The following is a 16329-nucleotide window of genomic DNA, read 5'->3' as shown; positions in this document are numbered from 1 at the left end:
TATATCACTCAGAATAATGAACCTATAGACAGAATAAATAAGTATTTCTTTGTGCATTGCATGCTAGGCTGAGACCCGAGTGTATTGCCTAACTGAAATCCTTAAATCCTTAACACCTCTCAGGGTTCCCTTCCCCAAGGCTAGGTCCCTCTTGTCTCAAAGAATTCAATTAAAAGTTCACAAACAGAAAACACCAAAAGTTCACCATGTCAGGATGTACCTCTCATAGCACAGTTCCTTCTGGTGAGGTTGCGACAGCCTTTCCTTAACTATGGAGCATTTTGCTCCCATTTCACTCTCAGAGTAGCTCCCCCTTTTTCCACCTTCTATCAAGTGGCGCTGTACAGCTCCTTTGATCAACACCGGGGCAGTATCAAAGACTTTTGAGAACGCAGTTTAATACCCGGCCCCTCTCCTTGCACTCGTTATCTTTCTTCAAGCACCTTTTGTAGCTCTGTGACTCTTGCACACTCTCCTTTGTCACCATTTGTCTTTTCTGTGACTCTTGCACACTTTTCTGGCACGTTCTGCCCCTCCGTGCCTCTTGCACACTTTTCTTTTTTGCCGTGCCTCTTGCACACTTACTTTACCTTGCCGTCCCTCTTGCACTCTTCCTCTCTGTTGGCTTCATGCTGCCCGCACCCTTCTCACTTTTTCCTTCTTTCTTTTGGGTCGCTCGCACCCTCTCTTTTCTTTCTGTTCTTCACAACTCACTGTTTCTGCTTTTTCTGCTTTTGCACCGCTCGTGCATGTTTTTTCACTTGCTGTCTCTCATTTTTAATTATCGTGCCACTTGGACCTTCCACTGCTACTGCTCCTGCTCCAGCCACCCGCATGCTACTGAGTTTCTCTCTCTCTCATGAAACTGATTGAGTAGCGTGCCGCTGGTGGGCAGTTTCCTCGGGATGTGTGTGTCAAGGTCAGGGTCTCACCACCTGCCCCTAAGCACCTCTGGGACTTGCACACGTCCCAGGAGAACAAGCACTGACCTGAATACCAGCAACAGGTCACAGCTTTCCCCAATCCGGCTCCATGAAGACATGGATCCCTTGCCACTCTGCAACCCCCCTGGCACACTGTGTCAGCATCCTTGCGTCCAGTTCTCCTCTGGATCCTCCGGGCTCCTCCTGCTGCAGCCTTCTGTTCCCTGGCTTCCATGATCCATCCAGCAACCACAGCTCTGTCATTTACTGTAGCAGAACTCCACCCTTTATACCTTAACTGAGGGTCAATTGGAATCAGGTGTGTATGGCTAGTGTCAATTGCCTGACCCTGACTGACTCTATTAAAGAGACATCCTAGTGGTGTAGTGTAGGTCTCTCCAGTCGTCTTCCTCTGCACAGTATTGTTCCTATGGGTAATCTTTCTAACTCTCAGTTGCCTCTTCCTCGTCCCAGTACATTTTGGAAATGGGGAGAGGGAGATGGGATGAGACTGAAAATACCCCATGAATGCTGATGGAGAGTGTGTTGATGTACAATTGGGAAAGGGGAATACTATGTCTCGCCTTTAGGCATTCTCCTCCCAATCCACTGTGAACCTCCACTCAGGGGATGCTCCCTCGCCTGTCCATCCCTAGGGAGTGATCTAATTTTGGTAAGAGCTTTTCTCACCCTTAATACATGACCAGTTAGAATTGTCTTCCCTCACATTGCTACAATTAACATGTACTGGCATTAATGATATCCCCTTCCTGGAGGTAGAAAAATACTGCGTCTCATCCCATGAAGTCCTCCTGTTTCCCTGGGACCCTTCTCCTGGCAGGTGATCCCTCGCAGCTAACACTGCTCCCACGGTCAGGATCAGGAAGCGTCTGCTTTTCCCTGGCCCCCTGAGAGGAAACTTTAGGTAGGGTTTTCGAAAGTATTCCATAGGATTCCTCACAGTGGCTTCTGGTTTTAAAGGTCCTGCACACTTCAGGGTTTGGAAAACAACTAGTCTGCTTGCTGTTCTTTGAGCTCTTGACAATCTGCATCAACTCCTTCCTCCTATTTTCGTCTCAGTACTTGTGACTTTGTGAGAGATGAAGTCCATATATGTTATTGGATTTCTGAAATGATGTTCTTCAAATGTTTTAGACAGTGTGAAGGCATCATGAAGAAGGACATAGACAACAGATTCTATAGTACTTCAATTATACTTTGACTTGGTTTTATCCCATTCAATGTTCAGTAGATTTCTCCTCCATGCTTCTGTAGTTTTAATTTCAGTTGTAGTGGGTTTAAAGATTCACAATTTCGTTTTTTTTCTTTCCGTTGGTTGATTTGCATTCAATCCAGTGTTTAAAAAAAAAAAATCTACTTTTATTTTGATTCAGTTTGATGTTTAAATAGGCTTATATATTTTATAAAGTTGAGCGATAAAGATTTCTTCTGGTTTACACCATTGAAATGTCTATTTTGTAGATTGGAACCTTTCAGAGCCGCTCCTTCACTTTTCTTAAGGTGAACAGTCCCTTTAACACTTTACGTGAATGTTAATTCAATGAACAGTTCAGACAGAGACTTTCAAAAACATTTTCCACTCTTTTCAGACCCACACGGCCACTATGCTACATTGCATGCGTCGACAATCACTGGTTCCTTCACAGGTCAGTTTCGCAATGGGTTTCCTAGTCTCTGAAATGCACTGGCTTACTCTGCAGGCTCCCTGCATGTCACACTGGCCTCGCTTCAACTTGATTGTCTCCAGGGTTCCCTCCTCTGCCCCTGAGACACTCACTAACTCTTGCAGAGCCACGGGAGAACGAACACTATGCCTCTTCGTTAGAAGGCCGTCCCTTCAGCATGCCACTTTGCAGTTGCACCAGAGAACTCCTGTTCTCATGCCATCCCAGTTCGGACCGCCAGCTTCTTCAGTACCTGGTATTCTGATCCTTGCCACATGGCAACTCTGCATCCAACAGCTCCCAGCAGTGTCTCACCTTTCTCTCCCTCTCTGTGCTCTTTTGGCTTCCCACCTTTTATACACCTGTGGTTTGTGAATGAGCTGCAGGTATAAGTCATCTCTTTCAATTGCCTGACTATAGTTAGGCTCATTAGTGATGCCTGGTCTTTGTAGTGGTATTCCTCTAAGGCTCTCTTCCTCATCTCAGTACCAGAGTGGTGTAGTTGCATTTTGGTGTGAATGACTCCTAGTCGTCTCTTTCTCGTCCCAGTACTAGAATGGCATAACTGACAAATAAGGGAAGCTGGTTTAGAATAACCCATAAATGTTGGAGAAGGTTTGGGTGGGTTGTCATTAGGAAAAGGGGGATACCATGTCTCGCCCAAGAGTACCCCACTCTTACTCCCCAAGGACTTGCTACCCAGGTGAGCCACCCTCACGTCTCCTCCCCCAGGGTCAGAATCCAATAGCGATGGCCTTTGCCTGGACATCTGCACAGAGGATCCAAGGAGTTTAGGAGTGAGAATACCCTCAGTTTCTCACAACAGAGAAACATCAGAAACAGGAGATGTTATATGTGTGCTGTGTATGTTTGAGGTATATATGGGATTTTGACTACAGTGACAAAAAGGAAAGGGTTTCTAGCTTTTACAATGGGGGGAATTTGGGAGAATGTAAACACCCCACATAAAATTATGCTTTAAGGATACGAGAGACATAGGATTACTTAAAGGACGATGCCTGTGAAGATACAGGTATGATGCTTCAATAGATCATGTGCCATCTCTGATTTTAATTACCCATATGTTGAATACATTAGATCATTTTAACAATGTGGTCATTCTAGAACAAGGGTAGAAGAAATGGGTTGTCTCCTTTTTATCTATGTCCCATACACAGGTTTGGATATCTGAGGCACTATATTCCCTGAGAGGGGATTCCTCATAAGACTTGTACGGGCACGGAAGTAAGGCTCGGACACAATGGTGCCATGTTTTTTGGGCAGAAACCTTTATTATTCAAGAAAGGGTTGGTAAAATGCCTCTCTATCCCTAAAACTAATTGGGGGTTCACTGCCTTTAAGAAAACTAAGGAAATGTTCAGAATGTCCAAAACTATGAAATGTCACTGCCATGTCTCAAAAAGCCTACCTTTGTCCCTAACACTAATAACCTAAACCAACTGTGCAAGGATGATCTCCTCCCAAAGTGAAGTGTTCTTTGTAGATCCAACCAACAGAAAGGTTCCCCGTCTCTCGGGCAATCGAAACTACTGACAACAAAGACATGTTCACAAATGTAGGACTCCAAGGCTAGGATCGCAATCCTTTCCCCTGGATTCCTTCTTGTTCTACTTTCTGTACTTTTGGGCCTTTCAAGCCTATAATTTCTTAAGCAAATATCAGTGGGTGATTCACAATAATATGCTTCTTAGATTTCTACTGTTTTATCCCAACAACTTGACACACTCCTTTTACCAAGCGCAGGATTCCTTCTCATTAATTCTTCTTCTCTCATGTTGGGTGCGATTCCCCGGCTTGCAATTTTCAGATCTGCTTGGTTTACTCTCCTGCCAAGCAATTATTCTTTCATGAACATTTAGATGTGGGTCCTGGACGTGCAACATTCAAAATGGCTTGGTTTACTCTCCTGCCGAGCAATTGTCTTCTCGTGGACTGTGTCTGTTTGGGTGCGAGCCCCAGACCAGCAATATTCTCAATAGCTTTGTTTCTGTTTCTCATTCAAGTGCGGGTCCTCAGACTCGCAATATTCTGAATGGTTTTGTTTCTGTTTCTAATATGGGTGCGGATCCCAGACCCTGTTATTCTAGCTTCTGCCTTGAACCCCTTTCTTCCTCGGACCTCCAGCACCTCTCGGGTAACCCGCACACCTGTTTTCTTCTTTCGTGCAGGTATCAGCGTTTTGAGGCTCTGATAGCATTCAGTGCTCCGGCAATGTCTGCGGCGGCTCTGTGGATATCTGCTTCTCCCCAGCTGTTTGTCTTCTCTCTCGGGTGCTTCGCCAGTCACTGGAATGCCTGAAGGTTTCATTCGGTAGCAGCCCAAGCAGTCCTTCCCTCTTGGACCATGTTCGGGTTCTCCTCCTCTACTCACAGCTTCCCTTGCTAGTTTAGCATATTGTTTTAATTTATTGTGTTTGTGCTTTTTGGGTATGGTCAGACCCTAGAAGGGGCAGTAATTTTGTGCGTCGCAATGTGGTGTGGTGTGGTGTTGGATGATCTTGTGGTGTGGTGTGTGCATGCAGAAAAGGGTGATTGAGAAGGGTGGGGGTTAATTTTCTTGTTTTTGTGGTTACATGCAAGTGGCAGCGTGCCTGCCACGTTTGAGGGGCTTTGTGGGGTCAGTAAGAGATAGACGTCACTTGCATGGGGGAGGAACACCAATAGAGCCCTTGCACAATGCCCTGCCACTGTATCATGACAGGGTTGAGAAATATCATAAGCAGTGGATCACAGAGACAGGAGAAGGGGGGGGGGGTGCCCTGCCCATGGCCAGGGCAGGGCTCTGTGAGAAACCTGAAGGTGTCACACACGCTAGTCCCCGGAGATCTGTCATCCAGGTGGCCCGGACACGGCCATTGCTATTGGATCCAGTTCCTGGGGGTGGACAGACAAGTGGAGGAGGAACACATGGGCGAGGGGTCTTCGGGGAGTGGAAGTGGGTCACCGAGGGTTGAGATGCGGTATCCCCTTCCTTGTAACACCTTTTCCCCATGCTACCCTGTAGGATACTTAGAAGCTCTACCACCCCCCCCTTTTCACGCACAAACACTTTCTTACACAGTAACAGACAATGGACTAACACCAGAGCATTTACCTGACATGTCCCAGCACACGGGTCAGGCAGAGTTAGGCAATTGACAATAACCACGAACACCTGACAGCTCTTTATCTTACCCACAGGGATAAAAGGTAGAGCACGAAAGCACACTTCGAGCAAGACCGAACGCACGAGGAGACAGCTACACCAAACCGGCTGTTCAAGTGGAGAAGAAAGGCAGTGAGACCTGGAAGGACTACGAAGTAGGAATTGCCCTTGCCCTTTTCAACTTATGTGTGCAAAATCTCTGAAAGGGAAAACACAAGACCGGGAGTTACAGCCGGTGTGCGGAGCAGCAGATGTCAATGGTACACAAGGGCCTCCCGCATTGATAATGCAGGTGGAGAGGCAAGCTGGCTACCATGGTACTATCCTTGACTACAGATATCAGAGAAACCAACGTGTTCAGCACAGCCGGTGTGTCGAAGAAGACTGATAACAAATCAAACTGTTTTGAGCCCAAGGTTGCAAGTACCAACATTTTTGAACACCAGGAATTCGCAAGACAAGGAACTTGTGTGTGTGTTGAACTTTAAAGAAAGCTCAGTTAAGGTCCAGGTGCCGAGGGGTCCAGTGCCACATGGACACTCATTCAAAAGGCTCTGACCGGGACCTGTTTTGAAACTACAAGAACCAGAAGGCCTAAGGAAAGGGTGGCGTAAGGTGTCACAGTGGTCCTCCAAGGGTTACATCAAATCCCTTGAACAATCACAGGCCTCTGACCAGTTGGACAAAGGAAAGCTAGGGGAAGGGAACCCTGCTTTCCAATAAGGTTATGAACTGTGGAATGTGGCAAGTGTGAACCCGCCAGTGGGATGCCGAAAGAAAGCTAGGCGAAGAAAAAACCTTGCTTCTTGATGAAAATGAGCAATGCATGAACTGTGTTAAAGATATATGAACTGTGTTAAAAAAAAAAGGCTGTAGTGAACCCGACAGAGGGAGGCCCAAACTGCAAGGAGGACCCGAGCCTGACGGATGGAGATCCTTGGGCGAAGAGCAATTGCCCAAGGCGCAAGATCACCAAGAGCACTTTTTGTTTCTCATTGTAAAACACCACAGGCCTTCTGAAGAAAGAGACCTTTGCAAGAAGGAGATTTAGGGGGTCCTTATGAGTTGGGCGGTAAGGGTCGGACACTCTGGTAAGTCCCCATTGAACAAGACCGGTGCCGGACCCGGTGTTGGAGGCAGCCATGGTGCAAATAGCGCCATGACTACCTCCAATCTCGAATGAGGCCCTTAGCCTCTGAAGGTTGTTGATATTGTTGAACTGAACTGTGAACCTCGTGCTGACGAGGCCAAGCAGTGTGCTGTGCTCGAGAGTCCCGCTGTGTCCCGTGCTTCAAACGTGGGAAAGGGACACCCAGCCTCACCTCCTGACTTATTTTGTGAACACTTCTTTCTTTTCTGGTGAACATTATCCCACAACTTTTTGTAATTCAGTAGTAAGGATTGGCAATAATTATTTTTTAGTATAGGCCCTTTTTTATTTGACAAGACGCCACTAGGACTGCCTTATTATTATTTGATGGTCGTAGCTTCCTCTCATTTTAGATTTAGGTTTAGATTGGGCATTTATCTCACCCATTATAAAGTTCAATAAACACCCTGTGATCACTTGTGTCTGTCTTTACTGTTGCCACCAGGAGTTCCTTACAGCTCACACAACAAGAGTATTTTGGAACACGTCCACATTTCTAGTAGCAAAACATAAGGGGAAACAGCTACAGAAGAGAAGAGAGATTCTCAATCTTTGGCGTATGTTTGAAGAAGCAGACGATCAAGGGAATGGAGTGGAGGCGTGGAGACAGAAAGATGGGAAGTGCAGAAAGGGAGAAGCTGGGGCGCCAGTGGAGCGTAAGGGATTATATCCCTTGACAACCCCCGCAGAAGAGTACACTGATCCAAGCTAGGTACTCGCTGTGATAGGGACCCCTTCTGTTGCGGCAGGGTCTCCCACAGTGTCAATAACATCACAGGTTACCGCTCCCCTACCTCCGTGTACCTATCCACCTGAAGTACCGCCATCGACGTGTTACAGGTCTGGGGAGTTAAAGGATAGGTTGCCAGGATTACCAAGCGAACTGAAAAGTATACAGACATCCCCAGGAACAGTGAGGGATATAAGTGCATTAAGAGAAGGGTCAGGAGAGTGGAAGTCAGGGAAAGTGCTTCTTAAGATGGATACTGAATGTATAAGACGTGTAGGTGTTTAGAAAGAAAGGAGCCCGGGTGGGTGGATTATGCTGGGAGAGGAGAATACAGTGTTGGGAGAGAATGTGGAGAAAAGAGATGCTTATACGTTTACTGAGGATCAGAGCAAAGGAGAAGGGAGGTGTGAAGAGGCAGCTGTAAATACTCCCCAAGTAGAAGGTCTATGGGCAGGGGGCTGGTTGAGGAACAGGGCCGGCCGGATGGCATTAGTAAAGAGAAGAGGAGTTTTGAAGAAGGGTGTGGGAAGTAGAGCAAAGATATAGATGCCCCTCATATGTGCCCTGGCCCCAAATGCATATGAATAATTTAATTAAGGCCCTCCCACAGCTCACAGCATGGGCAAGCAGGTGGATAGATGAGTTTGAAAAACAAATGGTAGGGGTGCCACTGGTAATAAGGGAATGTAATAGAATGGCGTAAATGGGGATCAGGCTAGGGATGAGTGCGTGAAGGTCATATACCCGGGAGTAACCCTGGGGATGACGCACATGATGGATCGTCATTTAATGGAGTTAGATCATTGGTATGGTAAGCATTACGGAGGGTCTTCCTGTATACTCCTGATTTACAGTTTTTGATGCAGTACACCATGGGTGATGATGAGGACACAAATAGATTTATTCTTAAAATGCAGAGAAGTGCAGAGCTGAGACGGTAGAGCTGTGGGATCAATCGATACCATTCTTCTATTTTATTGTAAAGAGGGGTTTGCCGAAGGAGGTGCAGAAGGCGCTGGATAAGATTGTGGGTATTGAGGCAAAGGGATGGCTGGAAATACAGAGTATAATAGTGTGTCAATGTAAAAGGATTAAGGAGCGCGAGAGGTAAACAGTGCAAAGGCATCAGGGGGATGATGCGAAATTGGTGGAGAAAAAATCGGCAGAGGTAGCAGTTCAGGTGCCTGTGCCGACGCCAGTACAGGTAAAAGGAACAGAGAGTACCCAGCAAGTTGTGAGTGCCACTATTGCGGCGCTTGGAGCCAAAGGAGGATGAGACAGTGGGGCGGGGGGCAACAGTACCCTGGCCAACAGTGGCAGCAAGGCAGGTCGCAGTGAGGAAGAAGGGGATTTCAAAGAGCAAGAGGAGGAGGGTTTGGATCCAGGGGAGAAGGGTTCGGACAGTCTCAATGTTGGAATTGTTTAAGGTAGGGGTATTTCACAAGGGAATGCAGGAACACGTCTGCAGAAGGGTATAATTATGGGTCACTGCACAGGGCCAAGGGCCCGCAGGGCACCAAGGACCCCAAGGACTAGGGTACCAACAACAGGGTCAAGAGTACCAGAACCAGGAGTATCCACGGGGGCAATACCAAACGTATAATCAGCATCCCCAAGCACCGGACACACAAGCGCGGCACCTGCCGCAACAACAGCAGGGTGGTGCTGCCCCGGTAAATAGGGTGCCAGGTGTGGCTGCCACACCCCTTTGTGGGAGCAGCAGTGGTAGGAGGTAGCCCGTTTTCGTTCCCTGGAACAAACACATATCCTGATTAGGACAGCCCACAGAGAGCACTCGCATGTCCGGTCTTGTCATTGTCAGGCAACCTGAGAATATATGGGTTTACCTGGCTTGACAAGTATTGAACATTTTCACATTTTGTTTGGCAGGTGTGCCCAATTCCGCAAATCGGATTTCCACCTGTCTTGTGGCTATACCATCGCCTACCCTGAGTTTGAGTTGAGGATTCTGATGTCAGGAATTCTCTTCCAGTTTACGAGTATTGGAAGTTCTGTGCAGACACAGGCCGCCGATGGAAAAACATGACTTGCATCATCACTTACACTATCGCTCCTGCTGATGTCTGTTATCGAAAGACTTGCAATTCGAACTATATTGGTAAATGTCTACAACTAGATTTGAACAAGGATGAGGGAAGAACTGGTTCTGAGCAGCGCTTATGTGCGTGACCAATAAGTGTTTGTGTTGATTGATCTAATAACATATTCTGTAATCCTACTGTTTTAACTGCCAGTCATCTGAACCATGTCGAACTTCCCACAGGCTGGTTCCCTGTGGGATCTATACCTATTCATGTATTCCTGCTAATATTGGCCCCTGTGCTTTAAGGTGGGTTGGTTTAATGATGCTTCCTTTACAGCCTACTATTCGGCGGTCTACACAATGTATACATTATACAGCCCTGTCACCTGATTGCAATTCTGATGTGCATCTGTTGTCTGAAACTGAAGTATAGGCATTAGCCTTTTCGCTGATAGGGATTTGGGGTCCGGTAGCTGGGGGACATAAAACCATGATTAAACTTGCTTGCTTCATAGAGAAAGGGCTTAATGAGACCCTGCAGGCTTTAACAGAGTTGTTGTTAGATAATAGAAATTTTAGAAAAGCCATATTGCAGAATAGGGCTGCTATTGATTATTTGTTTTTGAAACACAATTTGGGGTGTGATGCCGTAGAAGGGATATTCTGTTTTAATTTGGAAGACCATTCCCGTTCCAATGAAAAACATTTTAAAGGATTAAAGGACCTTGTTGCCCGGGTCACCCAGGATGAGCATAGGGATTGGTGGGATCAGCTGTTTGCATGGATTCCTGAGGCATTATGATCTGTTTTACTTTGGATTTTTGGTGTTTGTAGTGTATTGATTTGTTGTTATTGTTGTGTTTCCTGTATTCTGAATTTGTGGAGAATGTGTCGAAGGTTTTGGGAGCCATCTTTTCACCCATCGGGTTATGATAGTTGATTGTCCAAGGGGTGGAGTGTTGTGCTTATGCTAAAAACAACATGGCACCGGTGCACAGCCATTTCGGATATTCACTTCCATTACCGCAATGAAAGCCTACAGAACAAGCCAGAAAAGAAGTCGGAGCGCTCTGCAAGTGCAGCGATAAGGGGTACTGGGAACGAAGGCAAGGATGGGAAGTTGGGTGTTTCCATTTCTAGCTGGATTTTTCCACTCTGTGCTCGTTATGCTTGTGATCTGCTCTTCAGCCGAGGACAGTCATAACCAAGAGGGGCAGGGACTCCCCCATAAAGAGAAAAGGTATTCCTCTTGGAAAGGCAGTTAGAATTTGGACCCCCAAGTGATGCAGTCTCGCTGAGAGGGAGGACGCTCCCCTCCAGACCCTGTTAGCACGAGTGATCTCTCTGCCTACCTGCTCTGGGACTAATCAGTGTTGAGGTGGCCGAGATGAACGTGTCTTCTGCAACTATTATAACCTTAATGCATTTTCTTTATATTTATTTATAAACTACTATATGTTATGTGTTAGTTATATGTGTGTGTGTATAAGGTGTAAATAAAAGGCCTGTAACGAGCCATTTATTTTTCTTATAACTATTGGTGTGAGTGTGATTTCTTGCTTATCTGAGTCCAATAACTTGTTTTGATAGGGTCTAGGGGGACATAGGTTTGAGGTCCCTCCACGTGGCCAAGCAAAAGCAAAACAGAGTGGTCCCGACCTAGGGCTGAGAAATACTGGGTGTTGACGAAAGGCTCTGATTCACCAATACACCAACCTGTTGTGACCTCTGAAAGTCTTGTGAACTATTGATAGGTAGTAGACTTCCTGAGGAGAGGTGACACACAGAAATTGTTACCTAAAGTTTGCCGGTCCAGGAACTACGGTACCGGTAAGCTTGCCGGTACCGTAGTTCCCAGACCAGCAATCTACGAGTTTTGTGGGCGGGCGCCTGCCAGGTCTGACCTGGCGAGCAGAACGGCACCCGCCCGCAGACAATGTCGAATGCACCGGCAACGTAATAAACGGTGCAGGTGCATCCAACCTCCCCATTCCCATTGAGCCCTATCGGGCTCAATGGGAATGGGGAGCATTTTCTTCTGGCGCCCGGGAATGGGCAATTACCGGGTCCGACAAGGCCGTAATGACCCAGTAATTGCCCATTCCCGGGCACCGGGAAAAAAATGATACCGCCCATCTTATAATGAGGCCCAGTGCCTTTGAAAGCCGAGGAATGCATGCTGAATCCCAAGTGACTCAAGACTTAAGGAATGGAGCTGTGGACCAGCTACAATACTATCCTGACCATTCCTTTGAAGCACCCTTGAACCACCCTTTTTATTTAGTCCAATCCCATGCACATTATTGTATTAGAGAGTGTGAGGGCAAGCATAGGTTTAACACAGACACTTTTGTTTTGACTAACTTGACTGACTTTGGACTTATATTTTTGTTGATGGTCAAGACTACTCCCATTATAGACGTAGGGCAAGTAAGGCAATCTCCAAACTCCCTTCTTTACAAAATAAAGGTTTTCATAGCCTTGAATCATTGTGTCTGTTTCCCTCATGATACCATGCCTGTCTCACACCATGTACATAGATTAGTGGCCCAAGTAGATCACTTCTTGGAGACAATATTGCAACTTTGCCTTATCTACAATGTACCCCTTGTACGCGGGTATCTGCAGGAGGGTGATGGAGTCCTTCCTGCACTGCTGTTCACTGTCGCTACACACCAGCAAATCATCAACATACTGAATGATGGTACTGGACACTTGGGTGTTCCCAAAGTCAACATGTGAGATCCTGTTGAAGATGCTGGGGGACTCACAGTACCCCTGAGGCAATCTTGTGTGCTCGAAACACATTCCCCCATACGTAAACATGGTGAGGTACTGCAAATCGGTGTGCAGGGGTATGGAAAAGAAGGCGTTTTTAAGATCTACCACAGTTAAGTGGGTCACCTCCTTAGGGATGATGCAGAGTATTGTTTCAGGGTTTGAAACTACAGGAAATTCTGCCTGGACAATATCGTTCAGAGGACCATGGTCCTGGATCATCCTCTAACTCCCCCCTTTTGCCTTTTTTATCAGATAGATTGCTGTGTTACATGGGGAGGTCGAGGGCACTATTATTGCTTGGTTCAGGAGTGCCACAATGGTATCCTATATGTCCTCCTCTGCTTCTTTGGACAGTGGGTACTGTTTAACCCGGGGCAGCATTGCGCCTGGCTTCAGTGTTGTCCTAACCGGCACAACCCCGTGCAAAAGACCTACATTGTGGGCACTGGTTGTCCACAACCTTTCTGGTACTTGCTCGAAGTAATTCCCAGTAAACTGGGTGGGTTGACAAGGGTCATCAAAGAACATTGTACCTTCAATATTGTACCATAATATCACAAGGGATACAAATTGCTAACACAATTTCTCCATCATCATCCCTGTCCTCAAACAACTCTGCATCTGTCACTTTCTTGAGGGGCACAGTTGTGCCAATACACAGCACTGTCCGCCACTCGCTCCCATGAGTATCTGTCCCAACTACAACAATTCTTTTGACCGACACACCCAGACCCTGAAAATCTAGGGACAGTATCGTGCCTGCCACAGGTTCTGCAGTTACCACGGGTTGAAAAATGTAATCTGATGGTACCCGCCAACAGGCCTTGCAATTCTGGAGCACCGCATAAAGCAACACTGTTATTCCATAGACAAACATAACTGAGTCTACGGAGATGCTGTGGACCACCACCTCCCCTCCTCAGGCCTGAATGATGACCATTGCCCTTAAAGCACAAACATTTGGGGTGGCACATACCACCCCGTGATCTGTAATGGAAATGGTCATGTTCAGCTTGCTCAACAAATCCCGTCCCAACAGTTTTATGGGGGAGGCCTCTGAGTATATTAAGGTCTCACCACCACTTTCCCTCCTATTTTGATAGCTACCTCTTCTGTGTAGGGAACTGTGGCAACAGCCCCAGAGAATCCTTGCGTGTCTAGAGTTTCACCTGATAGCAGTCAGTTTCCTTCACTGATGCATGATTTAATGGCACCTGTAGCTACCATTAAGAAGAATTGCTTATTACCTATCTCCGCACCCACCATGTGTTCCTCGTCAGGGTGGGTAATCATAGACAGGACTGGGCATGCAAGAGCTTTCTGTGGGCTGTCCTAAACCGGATACATGTTAGTACCCAGGAACGTGAAGGGATTTTCTCCTATGACACTGACCTCTCGGTAGCGTGCCACTGTTCCATTCAGCACGGCATTAGGTGTGGGCATCTGACCTCTGTATAAGGTGTTCACTTGGGCTGCTTGCAGCTGCACACTAGGCATTGCTTGAGTCTGCATGTGTGGGGGGGATTTGGTGGCAGCTGGGTATATGCCTGATGTATTTCATAAGGAATGGAAGTAAACCTGGGCAGCTGTGGTAGTGCTGGGACAGGTTGACTGTATGCATTATACCCGGCCCCTTGCCTGCTTCAGCATTCTCGTGTGAAATGCCCCCACTTCCCACAGCTGCAAGACTGAGACGGTCCCATACCACCTCTAGGCCCCATCCCACTGATCCCCCCTCTGCTTCCTCTGCTCCCTTGGAACCTTCCTCCCCCTGCTGCTGCTCTTCTTGACGCCACTCAGGATACTGATGAACCACCCCACTGCCCCTGTCCTGCACCTGGCCAAAAGGCAGCAGCCTGCTCTGCTAAATTAGCCTCAGTGTTTGCCGGCATCACCACTTCCACTGCTATTTTAGCAAACTTCTTCTGTACTAGTTTTGCTTCCTCCACCTGCAACCTTTGAGCCATTTCCTTTTCTCGTTCTTTAATCCTTTTGCAATGGTGTAGTATTATAGTATGAATCTCGTCCCACCACTTCACCTCTATGCCCACTATCTTGTCACATGCCTTCTGAACTTCCTTGGACTATCCCCTTTTAATAACAAAATAGAAAAGAGGAACGGATAGGGCCCACTGGTCACCCGTCTCCGCTCTCCACATCTCCTGCACTTATAAAATGTATTGAGTGGCATCTTCATCGTTCCCCATAGTGTATTGCATTATGGACTGTAAGTCAGGTGTATCTGGGTACACTTGTCACAGTGCGTCCCATACGTGTGCCCTAATATTGTTGAGGGGTGCCCCATTGTGCACATCTTCATTTAGCTTTACTAAGTGGTACTGCGCCTTGACCCACACGTCCCCAGCCTGATCCCCCACAATGGCAACAAATAAGCTTTTCAAGTCTCCTACCACCAAAGGAACCCCAGCTGTCTGTTTTCTCGAAGGAGTATATCCACTTCCCGGTCCCAGCCGTAAGGGCTGGGAACGCCTTAATCAAATTATATATACCCATCTGTGCCCATGGCGCATCATTTATCCTAGTCACACCGAAAAAACACACAGCTTGTCGAGTGAAAACAGGTTACGGAGAGCCAGCGTCTATGGCTGAGCTTTCAACCTTGTCTATGGTGCACTGTGACGTGCTAAAAGGCACATGCTAGACCATCTCAGACTAAGCATATGTCTGCTGCCTTGCAGATGAAAGACATTGTGTTCTTTAGCAAACTTCTGTATTGGCAGGTGCAGGTTTTATTAAAAAACAAGGAAGACAGCGTTCTTTGATAGGTTCCTCTCCTGAGGTTTCCTTCTGATATGGGACCCCTGGTTTGTTTCTATGGGGATCCTTTCCAGGAACAAGCTGAACCTGTGCGGATAGGAATTTGCACTAGGTCAGATTGTTCTACCAGCCAACCAGGCGATATTGGAAAACTCACAGTTGGCAAACCCAAAAACAGTCCTTTGTGTTTTGCATCATTTAGCCTCCCGGGACCCTTGTGTGACAACAGCAATTGCTTGCCTAGTCCTCGCCCCGCTCTCCACTCACCATTTCCCTTTTTCCTTGCCACAGCTACCCACCCAAACCTGCTCCTCAATTGCTTGATCCACAAACATTCTTACCTTGGAGTAATTTCTGGAGCCCCTTGCGCTTCATCTCCCTCATCTTCAAACTCTTCCACACTGTCCCAGTTTCCTTCCTGTCCCTTTTGGTGACCTCCCTGTCTGGCCTCACTGTCCCATAACCTGCACTTTCTGCCCCCCAATCTTCACTTTCTCGATACGCACATACTTAATCGTGGTGCTATCCAGTCTAAACAAAATGTCCCCAGCCCTGCACCTGTCCAACCCACACCCTTGTTTATTCTCCCCCTATTTTATTGCCCTCAACTGGGTTAACTCTGCTTGTGTTTCCCCCAATACCTCCTATAACTCCTTCTGTGATTTGGTCACCCACTGTGTAATTCTATTTGGGGCTGGTTGATATGGGGTGGAGAAGTGGCTGACAGGGGCACATATGTTGGGTTGGTGTATCCTGTGGTTGGGCGAGCAGTGAGTGGATAGAAGATCTCTATAGGCACAGGCCGTGGCGCTTCTTCTGGCGCTTTAGCGGTTGCTACATTTGGGGGGACACCACCTTTCTCATAGGGGCATACACCTAATGGTTTCCTCTACATCCTACACCATTTTCCACAGGTTTAAAATCTCTTTTTTTCACGTCTGCAGTTGTTTACCCTTATACTTAGCGGTTAGAAACATGCTCATGTGCTCTAATATCTCTCTGTCATTAGAACCGTGCTCTGGCCATGGGCAGGGCATTCCCCCTTAGGTCTCTACAAACTATTGCTTGTGGTA

Source organism: Ambystoma mexicanum, chromosome 4p, assembly GCF_040938575.1.
Source record: "Ambystoma mexicanum isolate Mex_15411 chromosome 4p, UKY_AmexF1_1, whole genome shotgun sequence".
In the NCBI taxonomy this organism is placed as follows: domain Eukaryota; kingdom Metazoa; phylum Chordata; class Amphibia; order Caudata; family Ambystomatidae; genus Ambystoma; species Ambystoma mexicanum.
Note: the sequence above shows the minus strand (reverse complement) of the source record.